The following is a 12,716-nucleotide window of genomic DNA, read 5'->3' as shown; positions in this document are numbered from 1 at the left end:
CATTTGACCCAGCAATCCCATTACCGAGTATATACCCAAAGGAATATAGATCATTCTACTATAAAGACACATGCACACATATGTTTATTACAGCACTATTTTCAATAGCAAAGGCATGGAACCAAGCCAAATGCCCATCAATGATAGACTGGATGAAGAGAATGTGGTACAAATACTATGCAACCATAAAAAAGAATGAGATCACATCCTTTGCAGGGACATGGATGAAGTTGGAAGCCATCATCCTCAGCAAACTAACACATGAACAGAAAACCGAACACTGCATGTTCTGACTCATAAGTGGGAGTTGAGCAATGAGAACACATGGGCACAGGGAGGGGAACAACAATACCAGGGCCTGTCAGGTGTTGGGTGGCAAGGGGAGGGAGAGCATTAGGACAAATACCTAGTGCATGCAGGGCTTAAAACCTAGATGATGGGTTGATAGGTGCAGCAAACCACCATGGCACATGTATACCTATGTAACAAACCTGCACATTCTGCACATGTATCCTGGAACTTAAAGTAAAATACAAAAATAAAAAATAAAACTGATAGGGTTGATATGTTGTTTAAACAAGACAAAGTACGTGAAAATAATTTTAAATAACATGATGTGATGTGAATATTAGTTTTTATTATGCTTCCAAGACATTTGCTATCAAATAAAGTTATCACTTATGAGAGAAAAATATTTTAATGGATTTTTTTGAGTGGCAAGGTCATTACATTGAAATCATAAGGAACAGAGGACAATTTCAGAAATAACTTTTTAGCAGCTCAAATTTTCCCTGGAAATTTACTATTGTCCTGGGAATACTGCAGGTTCAAAAGCTGAGCACTTCCACATGGCATTTAATTAAAATGCAGCCTGAACAGGCTATGTGAAGAATTTTAAACAGTTTTGTTCAGTATAAAATATGCCCAATGTCAGTATATTATGTCTTTTTTTACTAATCATTTTCCTATTAGAATGCATTTGACAGTCAATTTGTGAAAAGATGGATTGGGATTTTGTAATTTTTATATTCTTCTTAACATTCTTTTTATTGTAATGATAAATTTATAATTATTGCCCATCCGATTTACAATGGTCTGGAAGGTAAATACTTAAAAATATTTATAAAAATCACATTGCTAATCTCTATTAACTTGAATTTTCAGGGGTCTAATAACATAAAATAGGATAAAATAATTTTAAAAACACGTTTCACAAGTAACACTCTTTAAAAAAGCCTCCATCTATGTAAATAAAGTAAAATGGATAGATATAAATAATATCGTTTGTTAAGTATTCAGGATTTTTCAGATTGTCAATTATCCACATCAATCACTGCTATTAATAATTACACCAGATAACTTTACAACTCAACTGTTGTCTATAGCTTCTTGTTTTTACACAACAATGTGGAAATTGGAATTGAAGAATCAGATAGTGACAAAGGCCATTTGGAGTTGCTAGGATTCCCTAGTAGGAGGGGTGAAACTAAGTTCATGGGTCCTCAGGTTTGTACAATTTCTTTTAGAAAAAACATGAAAATTTAATCCAAATGTATGTAAGAAGGTGAATATTTATGAAACCAGAGCAAGTGAAGGACTCCTAAAGCTTCACCCTTGAAGTGAATCCTCAGAGTAAATCTACTTTTGCGTGGGCAGACTGAAAACGGGGCTTCCTTTCCCGGAAGGCCTCTTTTTTTCTCTCTGTCTTCTGCTTGCCTCTTGCCTTAGTGTAAAGAATACAGATGGGCTATGCTAAAGAGGAAAAGAAATGTCATGTTCATGACCACAGTTCCTATGTTTCTAAGATACAAAGTTTCTAAGATTTCAAGCTATAGTTGGGGAACAGGGGCCAAATGAAAATTCACACCAACTGCATGAACAGAATTTGGATCCAAGAGGCATTCCATTGTTTCTTTCAGCACAGATAGGAGAATCTGGCAGCCCGTAGACTCACCACCAATTCTTGAGCTAGTTCCTTATATCACGTGCAAATGTGACAGTGCTGAAAAGATATCAAGGTGGCTGTTGGAAGCTTGCTGCATACATGCTTGTGGTCTCTGAGTGTATCAAGCTGACCTTTTTAGGAAAATGATGTCTGACTTGTTGGATGAATTAACTTGCACCCTAGCTGTGAAGCAAAGGAGCTTCAGAGCATTCGGGTGACAAATTGCACAGATAAGATGGCATTTCTTTTCTGTCTGAGTGACAGCATGCTGAGTGGTGGTCTGATTTTGTGATAATGGCTGGGAAGCTCTAAATAGCAGGCTATTCTCCTTTGAAGCACATATGGCTGATTTAGATTGAAAAATGACAGGTGTTATATAAGTGAAGGTGAGAACTCAGTAATAACTTTAAAGCTAACAAATGTAGAATTTTGCTGCAAGTTATGTTTTTTACATTCTCACCTATTTATTAAAAGTTCAAAGTATGGATGCTGATCCATTCAGTATGAAAATAAGATTCTATTTTTGAAAAAAGGAACTCATTTTTGTTTTGATTTAATTTCATTCTTCTTCCCAAGTAATTCTGTCCTCCATAAATACCATTGACTAAAAGTGTCATGTCATTATCCCATCAAAATCACTCACCCATACATGACTTGGGGCTATGCTGGACATTGTATAAAGCAGGTGTCAGGCAGAATAAAATGACAAAGTAAGCAAAGTTGGTCTTTCCACACCCTCCATCTTCCCCCTTAGCCTCATTCTTTATTTTTCTCTTCTTGTCTTTATTACTCTACCTGCCATTACCCTTCCCACCCCCATTATTTTCTGCTATAGTGTTAATTGATATGATATCTGTTCATTAAAGAGTAATCCCCATTCTCCAGAATGATACTTAGTAAAACTGGCAAAGCCTTTACATGATAAAATAAAACTATACTGGTAGAATAACAGGCAGTAGGGTTTGAATTTGAGGAAAGGATTCCTTCCCTTAGTTTCATCTCAATAGGACCGTGGGGCTAGCTTCCTATTTCACTGCCTAGTTAGACTAGCTCCATAGAAAGCCTTCCAGGAGGAAACAATCTGAGTAATAAAACAAACACGACATAGACAGAGGCAGCCAGCCTCCAAGTCAACTGAAGAATCAGACCTTCAGAGTAAGAAGGGTCATTAGAGCTGGTTTTGTCAAACCCTGAATTTTCTTCGTCCGGAAACTGAGCCATGGAAAAGGTAAGTGCATTGCACATGTTCTTTCAGCTAGTATATTTATACATTTGGTACAAGAATTCGGGTCTTGTAAAATTTCTAGTCCAGTGCTACTTTTATCAACCATATTAACCCACCTCCAACAAATACGTAAATCCAATAAAACATAAGTGGAACAATATGGTTAGGCTTTGCCTCCCCACCCAAATCTCATCTTGAATTGTAATCCCCATAATCCCCACCTGTCCAGGGAGAGACCAGGTGGAGGGAATTGAATCATGGAGGCCACTCCCCCCCACACTGTTCTCATGATAGTGAGTTCTCACGAGATCTGATGGTTTTATAAGGAGCTCTTCCCCCTTCGCTCGGCACTGCTCCTTCCGGCGGCTTTGTGAAGAAGGTGTCTTGCTTTCCCCTTCACCTGCCACCATGGTTGTACGTTTCTTGAGACCTTCACCAGCCGTGCTGAACTGTGAGTCAATTAAACCTATTTCCTTTATAAGTTACCCAGTCGCAGGCAGTTCTTTATAGCAGCATGAAAATGAACTAATACATGGAGCATATCATAATGTTTTATTTTTAACTTGGAGTAGGAATTATAAAACAGGTGAGTCAGGTCTTATGAATGTATTGCAGGAAGGTGGAGAAAGAGAAGAGAAATGAGTAAACTTTTAAAATAGAGTAGGGTGTAACTTTTTTGTTTTTGAGATGGAGTCGCTCTCTGTCCCCAGGCTGGGGAGCTATCTCGGCTCACTGCAACCTCTGCCTCCTGGGTTCAAGCAATTCTCCTGCCACAGCCTCCTAAGTAGCTGGGACTACAGGCGTACACCACCATGCCTGGCTCATTTTTATATTTTTAGTAGAGATGGGGTTTCACCATATTGGTCAGGCTGGTCTCAAACTCCTAAACTCAGGTGATCCACCCGCTTTGGCCTCCCAAAGTGCTGGGATTACAGGCATAAGCCACCGCGCCCGGCAGGTGTTACTTCTCGAAACCAGAATGGGAAGGGTAGGGAGGAAATATGAGACTAAATACAGATGGAAGATGAATACTGTTTGTTCACCTTTCACTTAAATCCCAATCCTCTTTCCTTCCTTGGCCAACATAAGTCAGAGCCAAAGGGCATGTTGAATGCATACCGTTTTTATTTTACCATCAATTTTGACTTCAGGAAGAAATAGTCAATGACTTTTAAGGCACGTTTATGGGGATTTATCAGGGAAGGAGGAGTTTGATTATACTTAGACTTGGAGTTAGCAGGGAGACACATGTGTTTGTAAGGTACTTTTAAAATGTCTCTTATTAGAGATGAATGCAGCGATTCTAGCTGTTAATACCTGTGTTTGCCTGTAACAGCATCTCATTAGTTGCAGCAGATGCTCTTGATTGTCCTTCCATATCTCCTAGTTTTTCAATGCATGCTAGCTGGACTTTCAATGATCAGTCCCTGCATTTCTTCTCCTGAGGATTTCTCTGACTGTTAAAGCCCAGTTTGCCTCCTACATGGTAGACAGATATGCCAGGGAATTAACGTTCCCTGGAAGCATTCCTCAACTGATAAATGAGTTGGTATGTAAATACCCTAGCCACTTTACTCCTGAGGCATGTGTTTTCCATGGGTTTGTAGAGTTTCTTCACAGTGGTAGCTGACTTGATAATGTAGCCTTTATTGGCTGCTTTTTCTCTGTTTCACTTTCCTAACTGCTTATTGATATTTCCTTTGCCTCTCAAGTGAACCACTTGCACCCTAATCCTTGTCATAAGGTCTGTTATTGAGGGAATCCAAATGAAAACACCCAGATTGCTTACTAGGTTAGCAATAGAGTCTCACAACAACCCTCAGGAGAACCCATCTATGTCAGGCATTCAGTTGCAAGAAATGGCAACCCAAACTTCAGTAACCTAATAGAATAGGGGATTATTTTTATTTTATTAGAATTCCAGTGGCCTACAGTTGCTAGAGTAGGTTCAACTGCTCCATGATCCCACCAAGGAATCAGGGCTTTTCTGTCTTTGTTTTACCATCTTCATCTTTACCTTTCATCCTTGGACTTTTTGCTCATGTCACAAAACATCTGTTGCATCTCAGAAACCAGAGCCACATTCCAGGAAGAAAGAAGTGGAGAAAGTTAAAGCTTTCTTTTTTGCACAGCTTTGTCTTTTTAGTCAGGAAAAGAAGTCCTTCCCAGGTGTCTCCACCTGCAGTTGAACTAGGTCACCTGCTCATCATCCGACCAATTACATCCAAGAGGGATGACAGTAGAAAGCCTGGTTTATTTAGCTCAATCATGGTTCATCCCTGGTGAAGGACCCTATCTGAACAAATTGGGATTCTGTTAGCCAGAAAGAGGCAGAAATGGCTTGGGTCAGCAATAGACATCTCATGCATAACCTCTAAAAAGTATATCATTGGTCAGCTCCATGGTAAATATTTCAGTTTCCTGTCTCCACATGACCTATTTCAGACCAATGGCATACCAGCAGATGCATACTCTAAGTCAAGGAAAATACAGAAGCAGAAAGGAGTAGCTTTAATGTGCCTTCCTTAAAAGTCTTTATCTTATTGAGTCTTAGATATCTTTAGAAACTGTACTTCCGAATAAATCTAGGCAAATAAAATTATTTCTGTAGCCTAAAAACTACAAGGCATACTAGTTAACTACTGTTTGTAAAGGGGGCTCTGCTCAGAGAAGAGCACTGTTTCTGCAGGTGTAAAAAGAGAACAGAATTCTAAACATAAAGCTATTTAGAGGATACTTGCTTAGTGAAATTGAAGGTCAATAACATTCACAAGAACAAAATCTAGGTCTCTAGTTACCATGAATATGTTCTTGCAAAGATATTGGTAAGAGGTCCCCTGGGAGAAAGCTGGCCTTCTAGGGTTAAACTCTGTCTCCTGTGGAATGTTAAGCTTTAATCTTAAAACACTGCATGTTAATTGGTTGTCAGAGAAGAATGTATTGAAATTGGCATCTGAAAGCTCTGAAGAACTATAAAATGCACTTCTTTGAGGTGAGACAAGAGCCTCAAACTTTGCTTTTCTTTCCACTGGTTGGCCAAAGGAGAAATTAATAAATCAGTGATTCTGTTAGAGCTCTAGTCTTGAGCTGTATAATATATATATTTTAAACAAGAACAAAACATCCTTGTTCTAAGTAGAATCTACTCAAAGGCCAGAAGACTTTTGCCAATCATATGGTAGAATGGAAGTGTCACTCCTGCTTTCCAGAGAGCCATGTAGGACAATTTAAGAAATTAAGTGGAAATAGAAATGCAACCAAAGCCAGTTAACCTAAACTAGAATCTATTATGCTCCATGAAACTTCATGAAGCAGATACAGTTAATTCTGATAATCCAGTATTTTGTAGTTCAGAAATCCTTTTGACTCCTCTTGGAAAGTCAAAGGAATCCAGAAAAATCCTGTGCTCCGTTATGTGCCAGGCATTTTCTCAGGTGCTTCAGATGGATTAATTCTTAATCTTCAGAACAATCCAATCCAATACTGTGAGTGCTCTTCTTACCACCCCCATTGTACAGATGGGAAAAAGGGGGGACATAAAGGTTCAACCACATGCCCAAGATTGCATAGCAAATGGGTGGCAGAAACAGGATTCAGTGCCCCCACCTTCTAATTCTGAAGGCAACATTTTCAACTACTTTCACTGCCTTAGAAATTATCAGATAAGTGTCCTAAGTGTATTAACTGAGTTGGTATGTCATTAACCCACAAACACATCAAGAATTGAGATCTTTCAAAATATTAACTTGGCATAAAATTACCATTTTTTAAACAAACACTGTCATTTACTGAGCATAACAGTAATTGTGTTACTGCAGATGCAATAAATCTGCACATTTTATGAAATCAAATCTCCTCTCTGTATTTCTTACTGCTTATATCTCTGAAATTTCTGAGACTTGAATGAAAATGACATTGATAAACCAAGCCCTGCAGATGCTCATGTTCTGTTCTCATTTTTTGATTGTTTACTATTCTGTAGCTCTCAGATCTTACAACTGTTCTGAGGAACATGGTCTTATCATCCAGTTTCATAAGACTTTGACATTAACTGCTGTTTTGTGTTGGAGATATTTGATTACATTAAAAAGATTGTTTTTATTTAAAATTTTGGAATAATGTGCAATTTTGATATAGATTTATGGTGCACAGTAAAAGTTTATGCTAGAAGTAAATTGTACTAAAAATCAGACTTTATCTTCACCTCTTACCAAGGTGAAATTAAGATGTATCAATCGAGTAATGTCCGTTAGTCTGAGATCTCAAAAAGGAAGGAGAGGGAGGAAGAGGAATAGGAAGAGAAACAGGAAGAATTCTGGATGGCTAATTTAATACTTTCAAGCAAGGGAAAATATGAATTCTGGCCTGCCCTTATAAAAATTATTTCATAATAAAAGAAATAAAGTTCTTTTTTGATAACCTGATGTATACTTTCCCAATCTTTGGGTCCGACCCACCTCAATAAGAGTAAAAATACAAATTTCCTTAGAAGACAGGGTCTAATATCTAAATCCATCAGTGGATTTCATAGGTGAATAATCTTGCCATTTAGTAAGTTCAAGAAGATAATGCTATAAATCTAATATTCCAAAAGTGAAATCACTATTTGTGAAGATACTATGTAGCTTTTGCCTAGTATAGAAATAATAATTCAGTCAGTCCATCCATGGGTTGTTGATTCAGCAGATACTTATTATCTATCATATCTTGGGTACTCTTTTAGGAACTAGGTAGGCAGCAATGAGGGAACAAAGTCCCCACTCCCAGTTTACAATCTACTGGGGAGGAGACTGCTCATGACATATAAACAAGTAAACCTATGTATCAGATGGTGGTAAGTACAAGGAACAAAGAACAGCCGAGAAAGGAGTAGCATGGTTAGAAAAGACATTTCTGATAAGGTGACAAAGAGAAAACAATTTCATTTGGTTTCTGTGATGCACATTTTGTGAACAGTTCATCTTAGAGACTATATCAGGAAGTATCATTGTTTAAAGTTAAGAACACTGTGGGTGCTTCATTGAGATTTTATGTAGCCAAAGTGGTTGTCTACTTATATTTCTCAACATTTTTCTAAGTTAAAATTATGAACATGATATAGAACTTTATGGCTTTGACTTCTCATTTATCTCTAGCTTACAGTAGACTCAGTAAATGTTTCCTAAGGAGAACTTTGGCCTAACATATATACCCTAACTTAATTCATCTCCAAACACAGTTAAGAGACCCTCTGCCCAAGTGGTTGTCCTGATGCACTTCTTTATTTTCAAGAGTCTCAACTCTGCCCCGGCTCAATTTGCTATTAAGCCCTGCCTGGATCTACTAGTATCTATAAAATTTTTACCACTTTTGCATATTAAGGGATGCTTACATCAATGGTTTATGGTTATTGAGGAACTGAATGAAGCAAAACACCCCCTGAAAGCATTCTCTTCCTCCTGCACATTTTTCTTTGACCTTGGCCCTCACAATTATCTTTAGCTAAATTATGCATGTTTTGGTATGTATATCAAATGCATAATTAGAATATTCCAATTGGTTAATATTTTTTAAAATATAAAAATGAAATTTCTTGATGTTTGAATAATAGAAGCATGAAAATTTGATATTGGGGAAACTGTATTGAATTTTTTCTTCTTTCAGTTGTTTTGAATATAACGACAGATTCTGGAAACATGACAGATAATCTAAGCGCTTTGTACTTTCCCTCTATCCCTAGTTCCATCTATCTACAGGATCGGGGTGGCAGGTCCTAGGCTCTAGGTGATGCCCTTCGTGAAGCAAGTGTGGATCTTTCTCCCTGAGCATCAGAGGAGTCTCTAAACCTTTACTGGGGAGCCCTAGGACAATAATTAGAACCAGAGGGCCCTAAGGAATATATGTATCCCAGAGGTAAAACTGGCACTGATACTATGAGTACGTTTCTTCTTGCTGATCCCCAAGAGGTGCAAGGGAAACTAAGCAGGTGGGCTTGGCATTTACTGTGTGAGGACACAGAGGGCAGGGAGGCTTCCTCCTGGCTCCCCTCTCTGTCCCTAAAGTTAGAAAATGCTTTGCCTTACCACAATCACTTACGGTACCAGAAATATCAGTCATGTGCCTAAATGAGCCAAGAAAAGAAATGGCAAGAATATAGTGATGTGGTCCCATCATTCAGAGAAAGTCCAAACCACAGAGGTAGGTGCCCAGAGAAAGAGCACTACTGTAGGTCCCTGGGAAATCGGAGTGGAGAGTCCACCCCAAAGGTTTTCTGGAACTAAAAAAAAAAGCATGATTTTCAAACAAAGAAACAACCAATAGGTGTATTGAAGAAAAGAATGGAGTCTGTTGATATCTGCATTGGTGACCATAAATGACAAGTAAAAGAAATCCCTCAATGAATGAACAAAATTGTGGAGACAGATGCGATGAAGGAAACATATGGATGCAAAGACTTAGAGTGAGAATAATAGGTTTTCCACAAAGAGACAAATGTAAAAGATAAGCAAGAGACAATGATTTTACAGGTAATAGATGAAAATTTTCTAGACTAAACATAAACCTGAATTTGTAGTTTGAAAGGAGATACTACATTCCAAGCAAGTTTGGTAAGAAAAACAAAACTAAACAGCATACCTGGGTATATTATGGAAAAATTCTTGAGCCACAAGAAGGAAAAGAAAAATCTGTATGCTTGCAGAGAGAAAAAACAAGATATCCCCCCAAAAGAAAAGGATTAAAGTTACCTGTGAGATAGCATATCATACAAGTTTAGAATAATGGCTTGGGTCACATAGTCTAGTTTTGATTTCACATTTCTCTATTTAATGCCTGTGTGTCTTGAGTAAGTTACTTAACTCTATTTCAGTTTACTTATAGTAAAATAGTGATCATGATATCAATCCATAATGTTTTGTGAGGATTAAATTAACTAGTAGTTAATTGATACATGGCTTAGAACAGTACCTGGTACATAATATCAATATATGTGGTGGCTATATATGTATATCTCAAAGCTGCAAGTCAGAAGACAGAAGTAAATCATCTACATCAAAAAGAACTAAACTCGGGGATCCTATACTCAGCCATGTGATATGGCTTCTCTGACCTGGTGACAGATATCTGTGGCTATGTAAGGGTTGGATTCAGGAAGCGTATCACCCACATACCCCATCTGAGGAATTTTGAAAATTGCATCTTCCTCATCCTAAAGGACGACATAAAAGAGAGGAACCAGAGGTCTCCATCATAGCCTAGGTGAGGGAGCCTATCCCCTGCAAGCTTTCCACAGTCCCTGAGATCACAGAGAGCCCCTCGATATCTACAGCAAGTTCCCAGAGCTGCAGCAAAAACCATCACTACAAATACAGACTCTTGAGATGGCACCTTCTGGGGAAATAATAGATGTAGAAAAATAGGGATGTGTATGTGTGGTGTGTGTGTGTGTGTGTCTCATCCCCCTCAACCCTTGGTGTCTGCAAAAGGGTCTAGAAGTGAAATTCCAATTACAATGAGTACACCACACCAAATCTTGATTACTGAAAGCTATTCCCCATTAAGAGAAAGCTGGACTCCTTGGAACAATATGTGATTTCAGAGCTGATTTTAAAATGGAACAGAAAAAGTACAAGATGAACCAGAAAAAGCTGAACGTAAGTTTTCCCAAAAAAAAGAGACATGTCAAAGAATACAGGAGGCAGCCTAAAGGGGAGAGAATTTCCTAGGTCAGATCCTGAATCTCTCTCAGGAGAAAATTCCTTTCATTTGTTCTCTGTGGAGCCTGGTTCTGTTTTATGAAGAATCTTTCTTTTGGGGTATTTTCCCTAGCCTATCTGAAGTGGGCATTGAGAAGGATGCTCTCCACAGGATCGGCAGTGCTTTCACTGTCTGTATTTTCCCTATGGAAGTTTGAGGTCCCGTGGATTTTAAGATTGAATAATCAACATATGATATGGTTTGGCTGTGTCCCCACCCAAATATCATCTTGAACTGTAGTTCCCATAATTCTCATGTCATTGGAAGGGACCCTGTGGGAAGTAATTGAATCATGGAAGCAGGTTTTCCTGTGCTGTTCTCATGACAGTGAATAAGTATCATGAGATCTGACAGTTTTATAAAGAGCAGTTCCCCTGCACAAACTCTTGCCTGCCGCCATGTAAGATGTGCTTTTGCTACTCCTTCACCTTCTGCCATGATTGTGAGACCTCCCCAGCTATGTGGAACTGTGGGTCCATTAAATCTTTTTAAATCTTTTTCTTTATAAATTACCCAGTCTCAGTATGTCTTTATTAGCAGTGTGAGTACAGACTAATACATATTTTACTGATGTCTTTGGCAGTAAAGATTCCTCAGAAATACAGTAGGCTTCTAATCTCTTTGTTTTCAGTCAGTCCCATATACCAATAATCATATCCCAAATTATCTTCTAAAGGTAGATTCATACGTCTGCTTTTTCTGTTTCCTCTCCCTGTGTCCCTATCTTTCAACTTTACAGTAACTGCTTTGGAGTGTTTGAAAGAACAGACTTGGGTGGGACTGAAATAGTCTTATGGTGGTTTTTGCCATGGGACTGAATCACTTGATTCAACTGAGAAATCATAATAGGCCTCTTAAGATTTTATTTTTCAGTCTTTCTTTCCTCAGATTCTAGGAGTTAGCTCTTCCTTCCTTGTGAAGTCACATATGTCCAACTGTGATTTCAAATGAGCCAATTTTTGCTGATTTGCTAAAGGTCTTTTTTGTTTGTTTGTTTTATAATACCTTGCTAAAAGTAGCAAGAAAATTACCCTACATTAATATTCTTTTCAACCACTTTTCTTAAAGCCACATGCTCAGTAGACATATGGTCTGCCTGAATTGTGACACATGGCAATTTTACCAAATATTTTGTCTTTGTATAATACTGGTTTCCTTTTTTTCCAGCTTGTGTTATCCATTTTCTCATTGCATACACTTGACCTTTAATCCAACATAATATTTTTAATTGTAATGATGCTCTATAAGGTATATATTTTTGTGTTAATTAGGATAGCGCTAACTGCTGTAACACATAAACCCTAACGTGTTATTTCTACCTAACCAATATATGTCCCAGTTGCTAGGCAGTTTTCCTTTACACACTAATTTAGGGCACTCCTTTGTCTTAAGCCTCTACATCTTTGATCTTCTCACCTCGAACCAATGGATGGGAAATGAGAGTATGAAACTTTTAAGTGACACATTACTTCAACTCACATCCCATTGGTGAGTGGTAATGTAACCTCTGAGTGGCAACTCCACACTCTGGAATAGGAAGCACAAATTGTATGGGAATAGCTGGCTTCATCTCCCATAGCTGACAACAAATACTATACAATCTTTTGATTAAACTTAGACAATTAGCTGCTTGAAACCCTACTCACACATCTGCTTTTGTTCCTTATATTGATCAAATTAACATTTTTTTCTGTATAATGAAGTCAAATCCCCAATGTAAAAATTAACATTTTTTTAAGTGTAAGACTTTGCTTCTGTTAAACTTCCTCATAGCAGTAGCATCCTTATTAATATGGAAACAGTTTAAGGAGT

General features: G+C 38.0%; 1 long non-coding RNA gene across 1 annotated transcript in view; it reads right to left on the bottom strand.

The window, feature by feature from the left end:
* Positions 1–1,551: 1,551 nt before the first annotated feature.
* LOC111528614 overlaps positions 1,552–12,716 on the bottom strand; it is a 37,078-nt gene continuing 25,913 nt past the window's right edge. Inside the window, exon 3 of the long non-coding RNA XR_002727090.2 lies at positions 1,552–1,752. This is a non-coding gene — a long non-coding RNA (uncharacterized LOC111528614). The remainder of the gene's footprint in view (positions 1,753–12,716) is intronic.

The sequence above is a fragment of the Piliocolobus tephrosceles genome, chromosome 10 (genome assembly GCF_002776525.5).
Source record: "Piliocolobus tephrosceles isolate RC106 chromosome 10, ASM277652v3, whole genome shotgun sequence".
NCBI lineage: Eukaryota > Metazoa > Chordata > Mammalia > Primates > Cercopithecidae > Piliocolobus > Piliocolobus tephrosceles.
Note: the sequence above shows the minus strand (reverse complement) of the source record. Positions and strands in the feature narration are given on the sequence as shown.